The sequence below is a fragment of the Pseudopipra pipra genome, chromosome 2, assembly GCF_036250125.1.
Source record: "Pseudopipra pipra isolate bDixPip1 chromosome 2, bDixPip1.hap1, whole genome shotgun sequence".
NCBI classification, from domain to species: domain Eukaryota; kingdom Metazoa; phylum Chordata; class Aves; order Passeriformes; family Pipridae; genus Pseudopipra; species Pseudopipra pipra.
The window spans coordinates 2,048,780-2,075,190 of record NC_087550.1 but is presented as its reverse complement, the minus strand read 5'-3'; the positions used below and the strand labels follow the sequence as shown (position 1 = coordinate 2,075,190).

The window sequence follows — 26,411 nt, the reverse complement described above, 5'->3', positions numbered from 1 at the left end:
GGCTGTACAATACAGTAACCAATAGGTTATTAGGGTCCAGGGTGGTCCAACTTAGAGCTCGTGCCAAGTGTGCTTGTGGGAATCCTCAGGAAACAGATGTTACTGCCAGATTCTGCCTCTGAAAAAAGGTCTGGGCTCAACAAGTAGCTTCAGTGAGTCAAAGGTGTCTGCGTCTCTGCATGAAGATGGTGAAAGCTCAGACACTGAGAGAATGTCAAGCTCGTAAAACCCACCATCTAGGCATTTGGATGGCTTGGGAAGAACGTGGCAAGCACAGAAGAATTAAACACTTTACTGAACATACTGTGTGCAAATCTTGCTGTAATAGTTCAGCTCGTCTTATGAGACCAGATCACCTGACAGTAATACAAGAAAGAAAACAAAAGACCTGAGCAAACCTGAAATATTTTTAAAAAAATAATTAAAAAATCTCATCCATCTATTATAAATCTAATCATGTAAGTGATTACTTCCTGGTTTTGTTTTCCCAAAGCTGTGCCTTTCTAAACCGAAAGAGTTAGGAAGCCTCTGTTGCATTTCCAGGTCTGGAACCCCCATGACCAATACTTTTCAGAGCATCCTTCGTGGTAGATTACAGGCAAGTCTGAGAGGGCCTAACTTGTGACACAGAAATTTTGCCACCTTTCATGGTTTTGTGCCAAACACAGCTCATTTAATGTGGGACAGGCAGGAGAAGAGTGAGCATAATATTGCTTCTTGAAAGAGCTTCTCATTGCTTCTTGGGGAGCATGAGGTTTCAGCCAAGGGATCAGGGCACTGAAAGATGAAACACAGGCCACAGTCTTTGCCTGAAGCAGTAACTCTGATTATTATTAGATAAAATAAGTCACTGGAATAGGAATGGAAATCCAAGCCTTCTCTCTTTCCACGAGAATATTTAAATGTTCATGATGGATTGGAATTTAAAATCATCCTTGAACTCAGTGACCACTTCCTGGCATACCCTGCTTTAGCACACTGTATTTTGTAGCTCCTCTTTGACAAGAAATTCATTTGCCTGAGAACTACCTTTGAAATACTCAGCTTTATGTTGTCATAGCTTCTTTGCAAAACTGCCTATAGTACTAACAAGTCTATGCAAGGTCCCATGCATCACTCAGACTTACAGCATTTTATAGACAGTGCAGGAGAGCTACAAGAGTCATTTTAAAAACCGTTTGCTGTTTCAATAAAACAAAATATCTAAATATGACGTATTATACGAAGCAGACAACACCTTACAGCTAAACAGTAAAATGAAAATGAAATCTATATAACTGTGATCAAAGTGAAAATATCATTCACTCATAATTCTAAAGTAAAAAGAATAAAAAGAGCTTGTTAGGCTATGGTCTGCAGATAAGGACTAAGCTGAGAAAAGGAAGCTCAAATGTCTGAGACTTTTAGTTAAAAAATAAAGAGTACACAAATACAGGAACTTTTAACACACCAGAATATTCTCAAGGTTGAATTAAAATATTGCTCACCTTTCAGCACTGTATAAAAGACACTGTTAAAATAAATGGTGCTAATTTAGTGTGAGTATAAAATGACCTGATTGACAGCTGCGGGGAATTTTGTTCAGAAAACAGTACTAGAAAGGCAAATTTCCCTACATTGTCATCATCAATGTACCTTACCTAAAAAGAGCTATCATAGGGGTAATTACTGCGTCAAACCTGCTTGTATTTTTTATCTTTTTTCGGTCACATGGCTTCTGTCTCACTTGGTTTTAGATTGATACTGTCAGGCTCGTTACATCTAGCCCAGCAAGCAGGCACTGTATCACACTGGGCAGAATATTTTGAGGAGTGTGACAGACCCCAGACCAAATATCAATGTTTTTGGCACTCTGTAAGTGGATCTGTGCACTGCCAAGAGGTGCAGCATGGCAGGCAGCAAAGCAGTTGGTGTGGACAGACATCTCCATGCCCTGCCCTGCCCACATCCGTGCCTGTGCCCACGCTCATGCCTTGCCCGTGCCTCAGTCGTGCAGTTTGGTCTCAGACTAGCTCAGCCCTACTCCAGAGCTGTCCCTGGGGTTTTCTCAGCCTAGAGGTGCCCTGGGGCCTCCCTTGTGGGTGAGGTGCTGCTGCAGGGAACCTGGTTTGTATATTCTGAGCCCGCGCCACTGTGTGAGCTGTGGCACAGTAAACTGGGGTGATCCCTAAATTTGCTCCCTAAAAAGCATGCTTGTGGTACAAGCTGGAAGGCTGACTGTGGTGGCTCCTCCACTTCAGCTACAGATCTCACTGGCTGAAATTAACTGCAGGTGTGAAAAAAACCCATAGAAGTCAAGAACTGGCCCAGAGGGTAAACTTCGATTTAAATATTTTGTTTGCATTTGTATTGGGTGCAGGTGTCAAGGAGTGGTCTCTGTGAAGAGGGGCTGGATCTGCTCCATGCCAGACACAGCTGGCTCCAGCCAACTCCATCTGACCCTCTCCAGGGCATGGCTGAGTCCCAGAGTCACATATAAAAGGAGAGGCTGAAAGTGCCAAATGGAGACAGGAGGAGGGAACAAACAGAGAAATAGAGGAGGCAAGGTCAGAGGAGCAGGAGGAAGGAGAAGGTATTCCCTGGCACCAGAGCAAGCATCCACCTCAGCCTGTGCAGAACTCCATGTCATAGCATGGGGCTGTTCCCAGAGGAGCTGCCACCACGGAGGGGCAGAGGGAAGATGTGAGAAGGAGGGAGCTGCAGAGAGAAACTGCTGAGTGCCAACTGTGACCTCCTGAGCTGCCCTGAACTGGAGGTGTGAAGTTAACCCTGAGAAAAAGAGGAAGTGTTGTTTTAAAGTTTGTGTATTTTATTTTTCCAATTAAATTTTTACTTTGATTGACAATAATTTTATTTAATTTTCCCCAGCTTGAATCTGTCCACAAAGGTAACTGATAAATGATGTCCCTGTCCTTATGTGAACATGGGAACATTCTTGTTCTTGTTTTTCCTGTTTTCTTCCCCCACCACACTGAAAGAGGTGAGTAGCTGAGCAGCTGGGTGGAATTTTGGTTGTCAGTCAAGGCTAACCCACCACAGATTTATTTTTTTAAATGAAAACTACTCTTAAATATCTACTTAGCTTTTTTCTTTTTTCTCTTTTTTCTTTTCTGTTTTTGCTTTGGGGCATTTGCAAATATTCAAATAATTCCAGCTAAAAGATTACTACTCTTAGTTTGGGGTATTTTGCGCTTGAATAAAAGCATTCCCAAAAAATTGAACCTGATGGATAAAAGAGAAAGTTCTTCAAAGAAATCAAGTGAAATTAAGTTACTGAAAATGTTTTGTTAAGCTTTGGATGAGCCCCTTGGGGAAATTTCTAAGCAGAGCTTGTGATGCCTCCATCTTCTCTACAGGTTAAAAGAAAATTTAGAATTGAAGTTAATGCTCTTTGAACCTAAAATCAATACAAACTAGGAATAACACGGCAGTGAAAAAGTGATTTTAATTCAAAACAGAAAGCAGAATGCATCCCTGGTCATTTTAGATTTAGAAAAATTAATTAACTTTGACACAACTACAAGTGATCTGGCTCATTGCACGTCTTTCGAAGTCCAGGACAATCTTCTTAACAATCTGCTTAGTTTAATTGGAGTAAATGGAGAAATACATTTGAAAATGTCAGAATCACAATCGATATAATTGACCAGAAAGGGGTAACAGCTTTGTTACTCCTTTATGCAGCCAATGAAATACTCTATTTTCATGAGACTATCCCAGAGAGGTTTGAATTTAAAATTATAAAGAATATGTTCAGCAGCCTACAGAAAGTGAGGTGGAATCCCATTCAATTCATAGAGTTCTCACTGCAGATAGAAGTTTTGATGATAGACTTTGAAAAAAATAAGGTTCTTGTCCCAGTGAGACATGAACTGATCTCAATTACCTTAAAGCTAATTAGTGTTAAGGATGCTGAAAGTTAATAGTTTCTGCTGGAGTACTGTGGCTTACCTATATTTCCCTGCTACTTGAAAACGTTTTTGCATGTTCTTTATACTGAAGATTAATCTCGTAAAAATTCATGCTTTGATGAGGAATGGAAATACAGGATGAAGACACATGAATGACTCTGACAGTCATGCAGTGAGTTTGAATATAGATCAGAAGAAAACTGTTTCAAAATGAAAACTAAAGTTCTGGGGGTTTTTTCAGCATATCACCAAGTTTGATGGAGATTTTACTTGGTTTTTCTATGTAAACTACAATTCCATCGTATAATTTTTTAATCAGATTTTGCTTTTATTTTTAATAGCCCACATTAATAATATCTGTTTTGGGAACAACACTTGTGCTCAAAGTAAAATTAGTGATGTTAACTCTTAAGCTGGACTCCTTAATGTCTTCTTTGTCATCAAGTGCATTGGTTTCTTTGACTAAAAATGTGCTATCTTTTGATGCTGGATGAGCTAAAAACTCAAAAACAAAAAGTGACCAGTAGCAGGGAAAGAAAATTCTGTGACACAAATATCCTTTGGTTTTTTTCATATGAGCTCTTCGTCAATATTTGGTGCCTTTTTACTTGTTTCTGCTTCTATGAGAAGACAACATTAATTATAATAATCACGTTTCTTTGAAACAAATCCCATTTTACAAAAACATCAAAAAATGCAGAAATGTCACCAGAGCTGACTAGTTTTTTGTGCCTTTTTTTTTTTTTTTTTTTTGTGTGTGAGGGGGTTTGGGGTTTTTTTTAGGGGTAGGTTTTCAGTAGTGCAGTATTCAGAAAGATCTTCTTTTTCTTGGGTTTATTCTGCCAGTGATCCTCTGACTGTAGCTGTCTGCATCTGCTATGCTTCTGCTGTCTGTGCACACAGGCAAGAGAATTGCTTCTTATGTGCATCACAACTGAAGGACAGCCTGTATGTCCACAAGCTCAATGAGATTTTATCCAGCTGTCAGACAGAGAAAGCACTGAGAAGTGAAACAAAATTGATTTCAATGGTTATTTTGTCTTCATGGAGAATATGATAAAGCACAAGCAAAATTCTCCCCGAAAGAATTAATGAAAAATATTAATGAAATTAGGACACAGTTTATGAGCAAAAATCTTTGAAACAGACACACTGATCAGAACCTGAGGCATTTGAGGCTTTTCTATCTATAATGGATAAGGGAACAAATTTTGAAGGCTTTATTCAGTGCTTAGCTGAAACAAGGAAAGCCATGAACTGCTTCCCTGGAAAGGAAGCAAAGCAAAAACCTCTATACAAGCCTGTCACCTCGGTCCAGTTTGCACACCTGGTACCCTACTGATATTCAGGTTGCAGAAGCAAAAAGATGGGTTAAGTAGAGAAGAACTTTATGGAGATAAAGTGCACCGACATTTCTTAGAACCAGAAACAAAAATGCCTTAATTTGCTCCCCCACCTGGCTTGTTATACTTCCATAATTTTCTTAATACTGAAAGATAACAGGGGGATCCCTTCCCCTACCCCTTCCCATTCTCTTTCCCCTACCCCTTCCCTTTCCCCTTCCCTTTCCTCTTCCCCTTCCCTTTCCTTTTTCCAGAATTGTGAAACACTTTCAGTTTGAATGTCATCCAAAAAACCCACATCTTCTTTGATCCCACAAGATCACTTTATCAGTCTCACTGTTTAATCCTTCTGCCCAAGTATGCAGCAGTATCAGAGACTTTCCTAAACTTTGTACAAGTTCAGAAAGCTCTTGAAGACTAGGAAAAACTATAAAGGAGCTAAAGTTTAAAATAGAACCTCTGAAGTGGAGGTCTGCTAAATTAGTGATCTTTCATCAGTTATTAACCTGAGTTCAGGAAGAGGATTCATGAAGTTTTGAAATACCAAGTACAAGAGATGAATGTTTGAAATATATTTAGCTTCTAAAACTTTTCAAAGTATAAACCACAGAATAATTCAGTGGATTCCCAATGTCCCTAGTGGCAGTGATGACATTTTAATCTTTGGCAAAATTACGGAAACACACAGGAAAACTCTTGGGGTGTTTGGTTGCCAGACAGCTCTTAATCTAACATTTCACAGTGCCAACTGCAATTGAATGAGGTAATGCTGTAAGTTTTTTTTCACAGAAAATTTTATAGGATAGACATAATAAGTAACAGCAAAGAAAACTGCAAAGAAGCTCAACATTTGTATTGCAAAATCTTTACATACAGTCCGACATTCAGTGGCAAAGGTACCTTAACACCACTTCTCTGATGAGCTGAGGTGAAGCCTCCTTATTGTAAGCCAGGAAAATCACCAAGAAGTGACTTCCTTTTTTAAATGTCACCTCACCCCAGAGCTGAACCTGTTAGAGATTTCTGTTCATGATCACTTGTACATTTTACCAGACTTCTTCCCACTGGCTGCAGGATGTAAATTACTGTCTGCCTGTTGGTTCAGTCTAAGTAAAATATCATGTGTGAACAGTAATGGTTAATGATGACCAGATGTCTGGATCTCAAACTATGACGTCTTTCTTAAGGCAATGTTTGAGTACTGACTGACTTTAACATCACCTGCTTGTGTAACTTGGGGCAAGGTGGTTGTGGCAAGAAAACCCTGCTACAAACCTCAACAAACAAACAAAGCACCCCTGTACATCAATTTTGTCTGTCCAGTTTAGGCAATCTAGAGCTTGAATTTTCAAAATTTCTTAAGCCCTCGTGGAAGTTAGAGGGAAAAGTAAATCTTCAGTACATTTTATAATCAAACCATAAATGCTAGAATTTGGTGTTGACAATCTCAGGTGGAAAAACGATTTTGTCCCCTTTTTACAGAAAGCAAACGGAAGAGAACTGAGCAGAAGGGCATATGAATAAAGAGTAGCTCACGCTTCCCCGAGATAAGGGTTGTGCAGATGGATAGACATGATACCCTACAAAAGTGTTCACTTTAATAGGCAAACACAGAGTTGCTCACCTGAAGGAATCAGGCAGATTTGGGAGTTAACATTTTTCTATAACCTATTTGAAGTGATTCTCTTTGGAAATAGTTCCCAGGAAAAGAGAACTGTTCATCCATCTAGAGAAAAATACAGCTTTGTCCCCAAAGAAGGGACAAACCCTCTTTTTTCTAGCAAAAGGTGTGCTTGTTCTGCACAGAGAGAAATACATAACCCAGTCTTACCATTGTTTCCTCTGCCAGCTTCAAGACAGATATTTCACAATAAAAACCTGGCCAGCCTAGGACCTGAGTCAAAGGCTGTCCTATAGAGAGAGGTAGCTAAGTGCATTAAGATGTGAATCTGTATGCTGGATGTTTATGATGGATAGTGTGTGTCACTAAAATCAATATGGTATTTTCATGACTTTTTTCCCTTTCCTTTTCACCACCGCCTTTTTAGATGAACACGAGCATGTCTGAATGCACAAGTGAACTAGAGAACTGTTTGCCACAAAACAAAAAAAACCTGTGAAAACTCTTGAGCCTGCACCTCTGATCTTGATTCCAAGAAATGTGGCATCATTATGTATTCCATTTTATTATGAAAGAGTAACCAAATCTGACACTATCACTTGTCTTAATCTGTGAGAACACTCTTAGCTGTAACCTGCCATTTTTGCATAGTGAAGGACCACCAGTATTTCCTGCTTCTTTTGGTTTGATTTACACATATAGAGCATTTCCAAACTCTTTAATAAAAATAATTACATCCTTTTAAGCATGGAATCAAAATGTTGCCAGTTCAGTTGCTCCTTAATATTTATACTAAATGGTATACTATACTAACTGGTCTGAGGTTTTTATTTTTGGGTGTAAAAGTCTAATTTGATCCTTCTCAATTTAGGTGTTGACATTATTATTTACAGTTAAATTAAAATTCTTAATAGTCAAAAGCCAGTAAGCATAGCAAAGCTTGCTGTTAATAGTTGCCCAGCCTGCTAGAATGATGGTCTGTGTTTATCATGCAATGGAATAATGCCATCACTGGGAAGCTTTTTCCCAGATAATTCATTAATTAATTAAACATTAAGGGATTGCTATTGAACACCTTCTATAGTGCCATCTATAACATAAACAGACCACTATTAAAATAATTTAAGTAAAAAGTAACTCTCACCCTGAAACTAATTGTTCAGGAGGACATAGTAAATAAAGGATTATCCAGGAACCAAAAAGTCCATTTAGAGTTGCTCAGGTTTGGCAATTTTCCCCCAAACACTGAGTCTCATTGGGAAAGGCTTCTGTATTTCTCTTCAGCCAGTGAAAACTATAATAAAGAAGATAAGAATGACAAATCAACAAGACAAAACCGCAAATCCTTAAAAATAACCCATCCCATTTCCAGCCACGGAAGGTCCATAAAGCTAAGCTGTTGTCCTCTCAGGTGTCTGAAAAATGGTATTTGTTGCAAAGTGTTAAATGTCCTCTGCATTGAAAGCCATGGGTTGGAAAGGATCTGCAAGAGTGCTCAGACCAGCACTAAGAAAAGAGCAGACTTTTGAAGGACTGATAATTCCAGAAAAATTTTTTCTGTGCTGGAAGAAGCAACTTCTATTTGACAAAAATCTCAAAGTTACGCCCCGTTCATTTAAAGAAGTGGAGAAAGTAGCAGAATGTATAATAAAACACCTAAAAAGGGAGATTATCTTCAAAATACTGACAACCTCTAGTGTTGCACTTTTTTAGTAGTTTTGATTCCCCAAATATTACATATGCATTGAGAACAACCACATCCCAAAAGAAAGGGTGTGATTTACAGTTTACTTTGGGCTTGAGACTAAACTGGTGGACAAGCTGTGCAAGCAGTGTCCACACTAAGAGCAAACTCCTTGACTGAGGTGTTCTGGTCGATAATAGTCTTATCAACAACCTCATTAACACTGCTGTAAATTAAGAAAGACAAATTCATTAGATTTATTTTTTTTCAGATTTTCATTCCAATACCCTCTTCATCTAGAAAACCTGAATAGATTTTGAGAGAAACATAATACAAACTGCACTCAAGCCAAAGGACATGATAGAAACTAAATGGATTCCTTTGGGTTAAGACTTTAAAGTAGTTCCTGAAAGAAATGTAGTCCAAGTGAGTTTAAATATAGAATTGTAGCTCTGACCTTTAGATGTGAATTTCTATGCTTTTATTTTAGACTTAACATTCTTGTAAGGGTAGAACATGTTGGACATATTTTGGGGTCAAAAATAAGCAAAAACTTGGTATCTGGCAATCAAAAAGAGAAGTCAATAAACCCAACAGAAAGTTAAAAATAAATAAAGGTGACCAGAAAACATACAGGATTATAGCTAAAGGATATATGTCCCTCCTGCCTGAGGTGATCAGCCCCATATATAGCCCAGTATATGTCTTGCCAGCATGTTACTTTCAGATTATATGATATTTTCATATGATTCTGATGTAAGTTCTGTTCCACCTGATTTACAAGGTTCTGCTGGATGAGATAAAGGTAAAACTACACTCTATGGAGGAGGAATAAAGTCACTATGACTTTTAATATGCTAGTGTTTTTTCTTAAGCAGGAGAAGCTAAAAGTGACAGTTACCATACTGAGGTCATATGCTTCCCATTTGAAATCTATCTTGATACAGGCCTTATAATAATAACTTACGGACAACAAATCTCAATATCATGGGAAACTGAATAATTGTAATCACTTAGGGTTTTTTAAAGAGCTTTTACTACTCAGCTGAGTGAAAAACATTGCAACAAATATTTGTACAATATTTGCCAGCGCATTTTATGTTAGAGAAAAAAACCAAATAATTTTTAGCCTGTCATTTACATAGGAACTCTACATAAAGCCACTGTTTAGTAAATGGTTCTATGCAAGGAAAAGCACATGCAGCTGATCAGTTGCCACGGGCACAAATTAATTTGTTTGAACTACAGAACTGAGGAAAAGAAGCACCTACTTCTCGCATCCTCATGGATGCCTCTTCTCTCACTCTTTCAAAAGAGGAGTTGAAGTAGGATTACAAGAACTGTCTCCATGAAACCAAATAAAAAGCTGCTCAGGAGTTCACCCAGTGTGGAGGCTTCACAAACACAAGCACAATCAAAAAGCCACTAGTAGTTTTAAACATGTCAAGGGATTACTTGCTTTACTAGATTTTTTACAGACTTTATAGAAGATGCAGTTTTGCTGTAGTGCTGCTTTTCTTTCAGAGTGAAGGAATTTCCAGCTAATCTCTTAATATATAAACTATCTTGAAATTGCTTTATATCAGTTATGTTCCCCTTGTCTGTTAAGTGCAAACAAATACCCAGATCTGTTATTCTCCTGTGATTTCAGTTGTGTTCTTTGAAATGACGTGCCAACACTGTGAGTGACATATCCACCCTCCGGTAATTTGTCATTGATAGATTATTCTTTAATTAAAGTTTCAAGATGGATTTTCTTGTACTTGGGAAAAGCGGCTTTACAGGTTTATTTGGAGGCATAAGGTAAAAGTGCAGATCTATAAATAGATGTCATTTAGCAGAATGAAAAATAAATACATATTTTTATATATTGCATTTACATAAATTTTTTTAATATATACTTTTTAAGTTATATACGGAGAGAGTGACTTTAACCCAAAAATTTAAACACTTTCCTAGACTAAAAATACTGATGCAAATCAATATATGTTTTAGTAGGCTTGTGTTGGGGTATGTCTGCTCAACATACTGCTATCTGATTCCATGACTTGTAACGTTAATAACAAAATCAATCAAGTGCCACAAAAGTGAACTGAAAGACTGCTAGGGCCAAATTTGAAAACAGAATTAAGAACCACAAAGCTGATTAACACTGCATAACCTTGAGACCACTTGAACTCCACAAAGGCTGTAGTTTTTTATTTAGAGAGAGAGACTCATGAAAATATTTTTAGACTATGACAGGGTCAAGTTCATCACTAAATGAGATGGCAGACACACTTGTCTAAAAGACAGATGCAGTAAGAGATGGAAGGCCGTGATTTACATCTACCTAGCATAAAGGAATTTGAACTCATCTCTCTCAAAATGCTGCACTTACCACCAGGTTATCAGCTATTTGTATTTTAATTCGTGCCTTTTGGAATCATGCAACTGTGCAGGAAAGAATTCAAGACAAAGCTATTTGGGAAGCAAACAAGCAAAAGTCACCCCAAATCTGTAGCTGCCATCTGTAGCTGCCAGTTTACCTCACAGAGATGTCACACTGGAAGCGTGCAGGGCTCTGTGCACAACCCATGAAGTCTTTGAGTGCCTCTCATAAGCTTAGCAAGGTCTCCAGTGAAGGTCATTAGGAGCAATGGGAGCAAAAATCCTGTAATTTTGATGGGATCAAGAAACCTTTTGCTGGTCAGAGTGACTTCTGGTTGCTCATGGAATACTGAAACGCTGGTGCCCTTTGCTGAATGCAGCACTTCTTAATTCCAGCAACGAGTCTCAGAAATACACTGTTGCCTGGGGCACGTTCTGTAGGAATCTCTAGGAATAAGTCTTAGTCACTGTAAGATATCCAAACCACATAGACAGCATCTTGATATTGGATATATAATCTGAATATATCCCACTTCTGATCTGATGTACCTTTTTTGGTTTTCGCATAAAACTAAATTTCAATGGATGATTTTCAGAAACAATCAAGAAAACAAACAACCCCCCCAAACAAATAAAAACCCAAAAGCATAACAAAGGAAGTGATACAGATTTTTTTCAAAATAAGGGGCTAGGTGACCTAAAAACTGAGTACATCTTGACTCAAATTTTGAGTTCTGTATTTGCCTAGCCATCCCAGCCAAGCAGTGCTTAACAAAGGAACATTTTTCCAGTGAATTCATTTCCAAGGAGCAGCCAGCTTTCTTTCTGGCTTTTTTTTCCCCTTGCCTGTCGCAAGGTGAAGAGTTGGGAGTGAAAGAGCTGACAGATTTTCTCTTCACAGACAGGTGTGATTTAGGGGTATTATTTCTTTTTTCAATATACTGTGAATCACATGGATTTGGAGTGCAAGGGCTGCACAAAATATAATGAGTCAAAGCCTTAATAAATATTTACACCACTAGTGTAAAACTAAATAAACTATAGTTTCATAGTACTGTAACCTTTCATAAAAAAAAATGTAAACTAGCCCCCACAGGACATGTCAGCTTCTCATACATCATAAGAAATCCAACACAAACATTCAGGAGCAGTAGTATGCTTTGCAGCATTTATTAAACTTGCTCCTTTATCCTCCCTCCTTATGATTCTTCTAATAATGTATTATGTGGCAAAAGATTATTGGGTTTGTGTTGGCTTTTTTAATGAAAAAGTCACAAAATATGTGCCGTGGAGACATGAGAAAATTACATAGTTATTAGGAGAGAGTATGGAACCTATAATGCAACACAGCACAACATAATTGCTGTGCAAGTTACCTTCCCTTACTGATTTCTGTCAAAATCCTAATTCATATCTTGTTTCCTTCCAGCTTCTTTCTGCAATTTTATACTACATAGAAAGGGTTCCATTTGTCAAAGTTTAATAAAAAGCTGGTGATTAATAAATAACTATACCATGCTTGTAGTTATCAATAACTGATTATTAGCATGTAATAATGAACTAGTTATTAAAATACATATCCATCTTTCCCTAACCTTTTAATTAAAGTCTGATCTATAAATAATACCCAAGAAATTACATATTCCCATTTATGAGGTAACCTTAACTCTCTGAGGTGTTTATGATTTCCAGAATTCTGCAACCATCCTCACTCTGTTTTGGATATCAAAAATATATTAAACCCATATTCTCTTGTTTTTTCTGCCTGGTTTCCTTTGTCTGCTCACATTTCTCTTTTTCTCCATCCTTTTCTGAACATTCATTGCCATTCTTCAGCCAAAGACCCCACTTTAATTTACGTTGGCTACCTTATCCAGAAGTCATTCCATTCTGGTGAGACAACATCTCTTTGCTGGAGACTGGAAAAAAAAAAAAAAGGAGAAAAAAAAAGAATAAAATTAAAAATGTGGTTTAGATTATTGGATTGTTGCCAACAGCAAAAAATAGCTTATAACCTGGTCTGGTAGCAGCCTAAAAATGGTTTCAAGTACAGTTTTAACATTAGAAATTCGTGTGAACACAAATTTATATTCATAAAACATACATGATCATGCTCAAGATGTTTTAAATCTTTTGCTTTAACCCAGGAGCAGCAATGCTTAAGTTACCCTTTTCTTCATGAAATGTATAATGGTGCACTTTTAAGACATGCTGCATTGTAATTACTGCTTTGCTACTGCAGTGTACTTCAGGGAATTGTAACTCACTGAACAAAGGTATCTTGCTTTTAGTTGCTGAACAGGCAATTAGCTTTTCCCTAAAATGGCATGTTCATATCCCAGCAGCCCCATGAAGCAAGAAAAGAAGTCTATACATCATATCTTGAGCTCTCTCCTGTTTCATAGACTCTGAGGTTCCTTTCACAAATACTGCTGATCTGCATTTGTTGGTGAAAAATCAGAATAACAAAACAACATTCCACTCCCTCTTGTCACTTGTCGTATCTTTTCACCAAAGAAAATTTGCACTGATCAGCTGTAACAATTTGGGAATATTCATCATAGAGGCTGCCTCCTCTTTCCCATCTTTTGCAAGGAAGGTACTGGGTTGTGCGTGCTTGGGTAGAATTTATCCTGAGCATTTGATCCTATAGGTCCCCAAACTTTCACAGTTTTGGGGGAAGCTTCCTCCATTAGCAGTGCTCCTGCAAGGGTTCCCTGCAAAACATCGGTGGAATTTTATCCCCAAGAAAAAAAGAACATAATAAATTTGTCACTCATGAATAAAGTTGCAACCAAGTAAGAAGATTTATTGTGACAAAGACAATGGTTAAATCTAGGGGGAAAATGCTAAGAAAATAAAAATAGTGCAAAAAAATCCCTAAACCCCATCATCAATCACCTTTCCTTGCTGTCTCCTAAGATTTCTTGGGAGGGAAAAAAAGTCTTCCACACCTGACTCCTACCTTTTAAAACTGACTTCTAAAATGAATGTGGGAAGCTGGTGGCATAGCCTTCTTCACACCATCTGCTTTGCTTCAGGGAGTATCTACATATTCTTTCCCTTTTGCCTATGGTAAAACTTCCCCTCCTATCCTTCCTTTCTTTTCATCCTTTTCTTCACCTTTTCATGAGATGCAGGTTTTAGATTTATACTAAATATGTAAAACTACTAATCACCCTTCCCTGTTCTTCGGGATTGGTATCCAAGACACACAGTGCAGTTGCAGTGAACAGGGTCTTTCATTTTTGTGAAGAGTCTACAATCCCATGGCATTCTTGAGTTTCACATTCCTCATAGTTCAAACAACCTTCATACTGAGTTCGATGTTTTTCAGAGCTCTTAATATGGAAGGAATAGTTCTGTATAAGTGGCCTCAGGATTTTTCTGACTTGCCTACACTGAGGACAAGGATTCCTACAAATTTAGGGTCAACTTTGGCTGATTGACCTTCAGCAGAGTCTGGACCCCACCTGTATCCATGCAGCCTTTTGCTCGGAAAAAACCAAAAAAAAGCAAACCTCTCTGCTGGGGAACACTTCAGAGATATTAAATTAGTATTCATCTTATTGTAAGAGAGAGTTTTTTTAGTGAGAATGATCAATCACTGGAAGACTCTCCCCAGGGATGTGGTGGACTACCCATCACTGGAGGTCTTCAAGGTGTGATTGGACAGGGTGCTGGATAATCTGACCTAGGCTCCCTTTCCTATGAAAGGCTGAACAAGAGGATCTTTCAAGGTCCCTCCCAACCTGGGCTGTTCTATGATTCTATGATTTCACGACTGTAGGATTCTATGAATAGCATGTTTCTGTGAGGTTGAAAAGGGAGAGGTGTCAGGATTTTGCTTTCCAGTTTGGTACATCTACAGCTATGCACTAGAACATGAAATATATTATAGCTATTATATTACTTAAATTTTACAAACAGAATATTAAAGTGCTCATCCTCATAGAATAGACTTCTTGACCATGTTTATATTAAAAATATAAATTTTTTAGTCCCTCAGCTAACCTTTTTTGGTTCAAGAGGTTAGCAGTCATTCCCCTTTCATTACACTATTGCCATTTAAATTTTTTTCCCTTCCTTTTGGTCTATAATATTCTCTATGGGAATTTTTTGCACACGTGAATGTATTTTAAATCCAATTTTATCCACTGGGCCTCAATGCTACCCCAGAATACCTGTTATTCTCTCTCTCTCTACAAAGCCAGATGTATCACAGATCATTCCCTATCAGTGATACAGGTCTAAATTCAAACTAGCATAATTACTCAGCACAAATAAAGAAGCAGTTTTTGAAATCAGCTTCCCGAATGAACGGAAAAGGAAGATTTTTTTTTTTTTAATGGGATATTGAAGGGAATGTTTTTGGGGAAATTTGTGATTCTGTCTAAAAAAATAATCATCCCACGTTGACAAAAATTTACTGTGCCTGGCTGTTTCAGTGTGTTTCCACAGATTTCTGGGAGGATCACATGACAGCAGCAACTCCTTTTAGACCCTCTGCGAAGTGCTGATGTGTCCACAGATTCAGCGAACAAACAACTTGCTTTCTGTAGAGCTGAAGCAAGCTGTGTCAACAAGACAGAATTTGAATTATTACATGCTGCTGTTACATCTATAGAAGCAGAAGAAGGGAGTAGATGACTATGGCACAGAGCTTGTGGTTAGGGAGGGAGTAATAGTAGCTCTTCAGCATTAGTTGTTGATGGAAAACATCTGCTTCCTTTCCCATCCCCATGAAACAAGCACTTGGGAAATGTCCCCGGATGGTGTCTCTCTGATCCGGGTCATTCCTCTCCTTGGAAATCTTATGCAACATTTGGATCCACTGAAAAATCATTAAATATCAGAGTGGAAAGCAGATAAGGAATCTGCTGCCTGCTTTTCTACATCATGTCTGAAATGTGGCGTGAGGCCTCTAACTGTATGAAAAGTGATGCCAGCCTCTGCTACTACAGCAGGGATCACAAGCAGTCCTTTATTCTTCCCTGGGGCAGGAGGGGGGGAAATCCAGATTCCTGTACTGGTTACATCAGAACCCATGACAGCCCAAGCTGATACTTTTCATCTTCAATTCCAGCACATCAGCTCAGAGGTTAACTAGCACCCCATAATGAGTGGGAGGTGAATGTTACACGTGTTGGGGGAAGATTTATTTTCTACTGATTATAAATATCCTTTTTTTTTTTCCCCCAGGCACCTGCTTTCTTTTCAGGACTGAAGTTAGTTCATGCTCTTCAAGGTAAGCCACACAATGTATCACTATGCAGAAAAATGTAAGGAGTGTGATGCAAAGGAGTGATGGTTTTGCTTAGCCACCATGTTTTCAGAGTTTGTCACTGGCATATTTAATCTACCATACAAAAAAAATAAATGATCCAAGTTGTGAAATAATGATTGAAAAAGAATAAGGATATTAGAGGAGAGGCAATTTTTCATTTTGAATCCAAATTTAGCCAAAAGGGTGGCAGGATTGATTTCATGGTCTCATGAAGCAGTGCTCACAGAGCAAGAAATGGGGGCTTTCCATCTGAAGAATTTCTGATTCCAGAGAGCGTGAATACAGGAACAGTTCCCCAGCCAGTGTTTTAATAATTTAGAGTCTGAAGGGAGATATATTTGTATATATGAACTATATATGAACATAAGCATATAGAGAGAGTATGTATTCTTACAGATAGGAACACTACTGAGTCTTACAGATAAGCATGCAAAAAGATAATAAGCCTTTCTTTTATGTTCCTTAATGACATACATACAGGAATCTTTTTTTTTTTGTATTGTGTGAGTTTATACATAATTAGGAGATAAATGAGGTGAGGGAGATAAGAGTTTTATTTCAAGGTGCCTTTATTTTATGTGTGTAGAATGTATCAGTGTTAAAATGCCTGTATATAATTGAGCATTTTATTCACATTGTGTGTATGTCAGATTGGTTACTATAATTGTGTTCAAGTCTCAAAGGAACTTGGTTTAAAACCTTTAAGGTCTGTAGTAAAAAAAAGCAGGAAAGCAACTCTTAAAAGTTTCCCCACATAATGGTGGACAATATGATAAAACATCTCTTCACAGCTAAAGCATCCAGCCATTATGGTTCATAAATCCAAATCTGTATTACTCACATTTATTTACAATTTTTTGGGAGCAATCTGGCACCCAACCAGAAATACAGTTTAAAAAGCAATAAATGTCAGAGAAAAAAAATCCCTTCTGTCATCAAGTGATAAAAGAAGGAGTTTGCTAAATACGTGGTGATGAATTAAAATATTACTAGTAAGACAGAGCCTATACATAATCTTGGAAGAGAAATTCTGGAGATGAAGAGATACCGTAGTACAAGCTAGCTGTTCTGTAAATAACAAAATAAAACACTACAATGAGCCATCTGCTTGCTCATAATGGAGACAATTGGAAATTCTCATACTGTATATATTTATTTACTTTAAGAGGACATGATTTCTTTCCTTTGACTCTAAGCATTTAGGAATATTAATTAGAATGTCTAAGGAAGGTACCACAGGGGACTAGATTTAGAGTAGCAGATTCTGAGTCTGTTCCTAATTGGCTTCCCTGATACTCAGAATGTAATGACAAAGTCAAGAAATTATTCCCCTAAATACAGACTCACCTCTCTTGATTCAGTGGGACTATTGTTCACTTCTGCTGTTCACTAAAGTGTTTTGGGGGCAACAACAGTGTTTTGGGGGCAAAACCCCAGGAAAATTATCAGATTCAAAGCTGGGATTCCAAAAATTCCTAATACCTATTCCTGAAGTATTGCTAGTCCAAAAGTGACTAAGAGCAAAACTGCATTGGCTGCCTGCATCCCACCATAACAAGGTTTGTTGATGGCAGGGAATGATGGAACTGCCTTCTAAATGCTCTTTCTCTTTCAGATGGGCTGATAGATTAGACACACATTTGGTGATAGTAAAACACATCTTCTGTATTTCCTGCATTCAGAATGAATGTTTTTATTGTTAGACTGACGGGGAAAGCCACCTCTTCATCTGTGTTTTTTCAGGAAGGACTGGATTTTGACACCTACTTCCAGTTGATGGGTCACAAAGAAGAGTCCCAATCCTGCAGTGAAGCTCCAAAACCCCAGAGAAGGAGGAAGTACAGAACATAACCTTCTCTGCTGCACTTCCCACCTGCAAACTTATTCAGATTTCTGGTATGAGTCATAACCTTTGATGCCTGATTTGCAACATGCACGTTTCAGGACTGTACAGGCAGCCCAGGAACAGAAGTCAGAACTGTGAACTCCCCTATATTAACAAAATTACTCATTACTGAGGCCGTATTGATGAACATTTCACTGCCTAAGCTTTTGTGTAACTTCAATCCTGTACCACATGTAAGTTAAATGATGGAATTATGCAGACAAAACGATTGTTAGGTTGGTAGCCTGTTACAAGATGGCAGGAGTATGAACACTTACAGGGGCATACCTGATATTAATCCTTCCAATGAATAAGAGGACTTACTGCCCTAACTACCTAAAAAAACATGAATATTTTCCAGTTATTTTCCCATATAAACAGTTTCTGCTGCTGTCACAGAGATAATTTTGGTGGACAAAGGGAAAAAAAAAAATCTGTGCAGTAATGAACGTCAAGCTGGTTTTCATAAGCTATCACACTCCATTAAGATGAAGGATACACTGAAAAAATATACACCCCCACAAGATAACATAAATGCCCATAGCCAACAGGATCGAAAGTCTGACAGCTTCTACACTGCCATTTCTGATACCACAGACAGGGCTGCTTTGACAGGCATTGTCGGGGCTCTGTCCCATGGTAATGGCAACAGGACAAGGAACTGGTACTTTGAATGCTCAGACATGAAAAAGCCATTTCATTTCCCCGGAGGTATCGCAGAAAGGCGTTAGAGGACACTGGTTATTTTAGCACAATGGAGCCCTGAAGGATAATCCAAAAAGCAGACGTGAGTTTGGAAAAATATCCCAGATTCCACGATTTCATCAAGGTAACAGCCAGAGGGTTACTCGAAAAGTCAAAATGGAAAATGATTGCTTTTACCATATGAAGCGGTTTAACACCTACAGTGTTGATAGGAACAGGGTTGGGTGGACAGAGGAAGCTATAAAAGTCAAACCTAAATTATGTATGTAAATCTTTAAAAGATTTAAAAGAAAATAATATGTAAAAGTTTTGGTGGAAAAACATTACTGTTACAGAATTGTTCCCAACACCTAAATGCCAAAAGAATGTATCCTTCTTTAAATAAGGAAGTAACATTCAAATAGTAGGAAAAAAATATTTGGATTTATGACTGTTGATGTTTATTCTTCTTTTCTTCTAACAGATCATTAACTTAAAGCACAACACATTTCTGAGTCTGCCTTGGTCTACAAATATACAAGGCCCATGGGAATAAATGAAAAGGGCTCTTTCAAACTCTGATGGGCTATTGTCTTTACTTTCTTCCTTTCCTTAAATCCACCAAAAAACTGTGGCATTATTCGCCTTTTTATTCCAGCAGTGTAATAGAAAGTCCAATCACAAGTGAATGTGAGGGAAATGGCTAGTGACACCAAGTTCAGTGAATTCCTACACCTTCAAATGAAAGCATCACATAGTTGGATATCAGAGCACTCTAAATATTAATTTAGCACCACTGAAAGAGAGTTATGCATTGCTAGGGATGTCTTCAAAGAGAAAAACTCTTTTCTCATAGCAAGAGTTTCTTTCAGTGGGAAAAATTTTATCATTCTATTGTACTTTACTATGCAATATCCAAACGTAAAAAGTTTTTATGGGGTTATCAAAATCTTCAGGTTATATTCCAATTAAAAAAATACTCCAACAGAACCAAAACCCCCCCCACAACTGTCTTTAAAAGTACATAAATATATATGTATATAGATGCTTGTGTATGCTGAAGGCTTACCAGTCATAGAAGTGTAGCCAAGCTTATTATTTTTTGACTCCTTTTATTTGGCATCAGTTATGTATACTTTCAATACTGTCTTCACAGAGGAAGATTTGGTTTTGTTTACTCCTTTAAATTGAAAAATCCATTTTTTTTTTCCTTCTGGGAAAGACGGCTGGATAGCATTAATCTTTGAGCAGAGACAAAAATATAGGAGAAGTAATAAAAACAAACAAAACTAAATTGTATAGAATATACATCAGGCACTTCTTTTCACCATTCCTCCTTAGACACAGAGACAGCACAGCCTTCATGTGTAAAGTGAAACTGAATTAAAATGGTGAAATTACTGGCATGGTTAGAAAAGATGACTAAACTTTTTCCTGTACAGATTCTTTCTGCAGGTTTTCCTGCTCCATTCTCTGAAGCAATTGTTTCTGGACACTTCCATGCAGGACATCAGGCTCCAGAAACCTGTTGGTTTGCACCAACTTTTGTTTTCTGTTGATCTGCTCTAAACCAGTCGATGTAAGCTTTTTTTGAAATTACACATTCAAAATTTTCTCCTAAATACACCTCACTATTTCTTCTGCTTCCCCAAGTAAACCTACATTCTTTTAGGCAACTCCTATGGCACAGTTAATGTAAGATCATTTTTAGTGTTCAGATAAAGTCACACTTACCTATTATCAGAGGCTCAACACATTTTGTCAGATCTTTGGCAGAACTTGAAAAAGATACTAAATTACTATGAGAAAGCTTTAGCTTTATGTGGTCTGAAGATAGATGGCAAATAAAAAAAAGACAGAGTATGCCTGTGCTGGAGTTGTAACTTAATGCATTGCTAACATCTGCTTCCTTTGTATGACTAGGCACACTCACACTTTTATTTGTTCTTTATTACCAAAATTTTCAGTTCTTTATATGAACTGTGTGTTACTGTCACATTTAATAAAGAAATCCTGCATAAAAGAGCTCTCACACATGTAAGTTTAATGCTCCCAGCTTCAATTCCTTTCTCTAAAAGGCTATGAACCCACTTCTCTCGCCTTCCAGGTGAAGGTTTGAGTCAGTAAACTACAGGCTTATGTGAAAGCAGATGCTCTCATGCCCTCTTATTGTGATTGTTCCACTTTAATATTAAATATAGTATTATCATTCCGTATTCAGTAGACCAGAAAGAGAGGGTGAACAAGCACCTGAACAGAAACACAACCAAATAATTTAGCTGTTAGAGTACTTACCTAAAAGAAAAAAAAAAAGGGACTCTGTTACTCTCCCTGCTACAATGCATACTTAAACTTTAGATGCTTAAACTTTTACTGGCATTTCAAAAGAAACCTAGACTTCTTAGGCAAACACTCTTATAACAAGGCACAGGAGGTATGTTTACAGGCCTCCCTCTCTGGTCTGCACCACAGAGAACTGTTTCAACAGGAAGGATGAAGACTGAAGAATATCGTAAAGACCAAGGTTTAAAGTATGGAGTAATGAATTAAAAATGTCCACAAGACCACCAAGAAGAAGGGAAATATTTGAACATCTAAACCTCTAAATAGTGGAAATATATGCTAATGGCTAATCCACAGAGGAACTGATGGTAAGAATAGGAGGACATTTCTTTTTTACCTTGCTTTGGACAAGCACAATATAGAAATATCTCCTGAGGATGAGTCTCAACAGGTGAGAGAAGTGAGGACTGCTCAGTGTTTCAGTTTCAGTGGTCTTTAAATTAGGCTAAGCATGGTCTTGTGGTAGTCAGACAGTTACATTCTTAGTAGAAACCCAAGACAATTAGTGACCTTCTGCTGCAAAGGATGTGGTTGAGTTGGGGTCACTTTATTTAAAATTTACATTACGTAAAGATAGGTCTAAGCACTTAAGATGAGCAAAGGCATGCTGACAAAGACAGACAAAGCCATGCCTATGTCACCATGTTTCAAGCTGGGCCAGCAGGATGCTCTGGACTCCCAGATGCAGCATTGCTCCAGGCTCCTGGCCCCACTGCCCACAGGGTGCTTTAATGCCAGATGTTTTGCAATGCCGTGGATTTGCAACTCCAAGCTTGATGCCAGCTCAAGCTCCATCACAGCAGACATCAGAAGGCCTGGAGAGGTTTTATGGATCTGGTCCAAGTGACAAGAACATAGATATGGGTCATGATACTTCAGTCTGAAACTGCAGTTGAAAATCTGAATAGCAACTGTAATTATGAGTTCAGATCACAAGAAATAATTGCATAAAACTAAAAAAAAAATAAACTTTGTGTTCTCCTCCAGTTGCTCTGGTTGTCAACTTGTGACTAAGCTCTCCAGCATCAACCAAATGCAGGCTGTATCCTTGATCTGAGTCAGTTGATTTGGAGGTCAAGATTAAGTCAACCATCAGCCTTTCAAAGGCTTCTTCACTAACCTCTTTAGACTCTCTACAGCCTTAGTTTGTGTGTAAAACAAGTGATCAGCATAGCAACAAATTCCTAAAGTAATGGAGACGTAGCACCACACATTTAATATATGTCTAGACAATAGCAATAGTGTTAGTTTCTGAATTACAGCATAACAAACAGGGGCATATACAGGTTAATTAGTAATAAAGTTGAACTATTAAAGTGGATCTCAGTTAATTCATTGGTTTTCAAAGTATTTTAGGCTAGATGGATTCTAGCCAAGGCTCCAAGCTTATGAAACAGTGATTCATGGCTAATAAGGGCAAATGCCCTAGAGATACGAATATTTGTTACCCCAACTTGCTGACCTTTTCCCAAAGAGGCAGAAATTTAATTATCTCCTTTGAAAAGCACAATTATAGAAAAAGTCAAAACCTGATTTATATTCAGTTTCTGCATTTTTCACAGATAAATAAGCAGGGAGAAAGAGAAACTGAAGGAACATTTCCATCAACCAGAACCAGAATTAATATATGTGTGCCCATGTATTTGAGGGACAGAGGAAGACTTCTTCTCTTGCTACTCATTCAAAGTTTGTCAGATCTTTCAATTTTGGCTCACTTTAGCTTATGAGCCATATAACATAAACCTTTCTTTACAGTGAAGTCAAAACTCAGAAAACTGCTTTGTCTCTCTCTGTCTGTGTCTCAGCTCTGGTTGGCATCATTGTCTCCACTGGCAAGGTAAGTAACTGGTCAGAGGGGTCAGTGGCACACTCCCAGTAGCAGAGACAAGCATATAGCTGCCAGTTCCAGATTCACCACCAGCAGATACGATCACATTGCCACACTGGAAGGTCTTGCAGGGGCTGTTGTAAATGCCAAATAAGTGGTTGTGGTCAGGGATCTAAGAATTAGGTTCTGTGAAGCTTTATTCAAAGAAGTATTTTTCATCTGTTTATCTATATGTGAAATTATCTGCATTAATTTTGTTCTTCGTACTAAGACTCCTTCAACAGCTAAAATCATGACACTGTGAAAATGTGCTGATTAAGTCAGCAATTGTCCATGGATAAAGCATTGACATTAAAAAAGTAATAAAAAAGCCTTCTTAATTATAAATGGCAAATAAGCTGAATGCAGATTAGCTGACACACTTTCATCAAGTATACTTCTTTTAGAGTGATCTGAGCTCTGATCTTCTGTACTCACACAGGATCTCTTGGGAATGTATCTCCTGTAAGATCATATCTTAATTTGCTCTGGTAATATTTTTAGCAATTTGATGTCTTCCTACCCCCTTCCCCACCAGTGAAATAAATCATATTGTGGTCATTAAGTAAACCCATTCATCCACTTCCATTTGCTATAATTCTGCCTGCTACTGTGTAGCCTAGGGCTATTGATCAAGCATAGCATTCCATCCAAGAGTGTGTATGTGAGCATGTGTTTAATTAGAAACTTAATTTATTGCAATGACAGCATGGAAACTTTTAAACACAGGAATTTTTAGCCCTGTTTTCAACTCTTAACAACATAGATGCCTTGTTTGATTGCAGGCAGCTTATTTCATTTATTAAAAAAAAAATTCCGTAATTAAAATGAAGTATGAAAATTTTTCATTCATCTATTTTTCATACATTTCCTTTAAGAGTTTATAAGCCTTCCAAAGGTAGGGATGAAAGTTATTTGAACCAGTATATGTCTCTGCAATGTTACAGATCTACAGACCCATAGGGTCTGGAAGGCACCTTCAAACCCCTCCTCAGAGCAGGATCACATATAAGGGTTACTGAGGATCACGTGGAGTTGGCTTCTTAATATCTTCAAGGATGGAGATTCCACAGCCTCTGAGGGCAACTTGTGATAGAGTTCAACCACCCTCACAATAATGAAGTGTTTTCTCATGGCTATATGGGATTTCCTGTATTTCACTTGGTGCCCGTTGCCTCTTGACCTCAGTTGGCAACACCAAGAAGAGTCTGACTCTGTCTTCTTTACTTCCTCAACCAGGGATTTATATACACTGATAAGTGTCAAAAGCCCTGCTGAAGTCAAGATAAACAACATCCACTGCTCCCCCTTGCTCACTGAGCCCATCATTTCATCATGAATGGTTCTCAGGTTGGTCAGATATGATTTCCCCTTCATGAATCCATCTGACTACTCCCAATCACCTTGTTTAAAAATGATTTCCCAGACACCAAAGTGAGGCTGAGTGTCTTCTTGTTCCCTGGATCCTCCTTCCTGAAGGCAAAGGGGACATTTGTTTTTTCTCCAGTCCTCAGAAGTCTCTTTTGATCGTCACAACCTTTCCCAAATAATGGAGAGGGGACTCGCAGTGACAGAGGACAGCTCCCTTAGCATCTTATGGCCCGAAGACTTGTGCTTGTCCAGGTTGTTTAAATGTTCCTTCACCAGGTTCTCCTCCACCAGGGATAAGTCTCCCTTGGATCTCAGGGGCCTGGGATTCCTGAGGGCAAAATTTACTGATGGAGTGATGGAGTAATGATGGAGGTGAGGAAGGCACTGAGCACCTCACCATTTTTCATGTAACCTGTAAACAGGTCCCTTGTCCATTTTTAAACCAGATCCACATTTTCCATGGTCTTTCTTTTCATGCTGAATTACCTGTAGACACCCTTTTTGTTGCCATTCACATCCTTCATCAGGTCTAACTCCTGCTGAGCTTTGACTTTACCAACCCTGTCTCTGCGCACCTGGACAACGTCTCGATATTCATCCCATGTCGCCTGCCCCTGCTTCCGTGCCTCATACACTTTTTATGTTTGAGTTTAGCCAGGATCTCCTCGTTCACCTATCCAGGATTCCTGCCACCTTTGCAAGGCATGAAGTGGGCCAAAGGATCAGCGTGCCTCGCTGGCATCACGATTTCAGAGCAGCAGCATGTTGCCATTTTCCGCCTGAAGCACTGAAGGCTGTCACAGCCATTTATTCTGGGCACTGCAAGCCACAGAACTGTTATTTTTCCCTATAGGAAACCACCTCCTGGAGACTGTGAAGCCCAGCCCTGGGCACACCTGCAGCGGGGACCTCTCCCCTGAGGACACGTGGCCGCAGCTCCCGGCTTTCTGCTGGATGTCCCCATCCCTGCCTTGCCGCCCGCAGGCTGCGCCGCAGGGAAGGGCTGAGCCAGCGAGGGGTCCCCACCTCGCCTGCCTGTGTGGGAGGGAGAGGGAACCAGGGCACGGTCTCGGGTCGCTGCCTGCTGATCGCCTGCAGCACAGAGATGAGCTGAGCGACGGGGTGAGCAAAAGCGTAAGTGAAGCAAACGAATGTGATAAAAGATGCTGTTCGGGCGGCTCAGATAATTCTGTAAAGGGAGCCGGTTTGTCATCGGGGTACTGAAGCCTTGGAAAACTCGCATTCAAGGAATGCAGAATTGTCATCTTTTCTTGGCCATAACACAGAGGTCCCAAGGTCTACTGCACTAAAATTTAGAGTAAAATAGGCAAATTGAGTTTTCGTCATTTTCATCTGGATTATCAGAATTAAACTCCATGATAAACCACAATCCCCACCCTCTTTCAAATAAGAACTTTCTCCAGATCTCCCTTATTCCTTCCAGTTGTGAAGATCTTACTAATTCTCTATATTTCCTAGTTATTTCCTTTTAAAAATAATTTTTTCCTAATATTTTTGTATGAAATATGACCATGCTTAGAAGCAGCTCACTCTTCCTCTTACAAGGCATCAGCTAAAGTGCTTCTCTTAAGATTAAAGGAAAATCCATGCTAGGTATGATTTGATTTGAGCATTAGCAAGACATATCTGCCAAGATGTTAGCACGATTATCCAATAAGTACACACTATTCTAATTTAGTATTCCATTCTATTAAATTATTTATTTCCAACACAGAAAGCATTTCATTAACTAATACTTCATTTCCAGTAACCAGAAGATGCTGTCCAAGAAGTTGGCCAAGAAAAAAAGCAGAGCTAACCTCAAGATTCATTATCTTCCCAAATAACAGATTCCTGGTAACAGAAGCTACAGGACAAGGAGGAGGAGCTTGTGTTCCTGTCAGGAATACATTTCAACTCTGTTTTGGAAATAATTAGGAGTTGCACCAATTCCTCCACATCCCAAGTTTTGGCATTGTTTCTTATTATACTGTGTGCTGCTTCAAACAAGAAAGGAGAACCAAAAAGGAGTCTGATTTCTAAAA

At 38.5% G+C, this 26,411-nt stretch overlaps 1 long non-coding RNA gene across 2 annotated transcripts; it reads left to right on the top strand.

Moving 5' to 3' along the window:
* LOC135407725 (uncharacterized) lies at positions 1-26,411 on the top strand. 2 transcript variants are annotated; one of them, XR_010426990.1, is made up of 8 exons: positions 1-2,980; positions 16,132-16,177; positions 17,960-18,295; positions 20,241-20,364; positions 21,260-21,436; positions 22,691-22,814; positions 25,220-25,500; positions 26,135-26,411. It is a non-coding gene; the product is annotated as an uncharacterized LOC135407725 (long non-coding RNA). The 2 variants fall into 2 exon arrangements; XR_010426989.1 differs by having other exon boundaries at positions 20,241-21,436.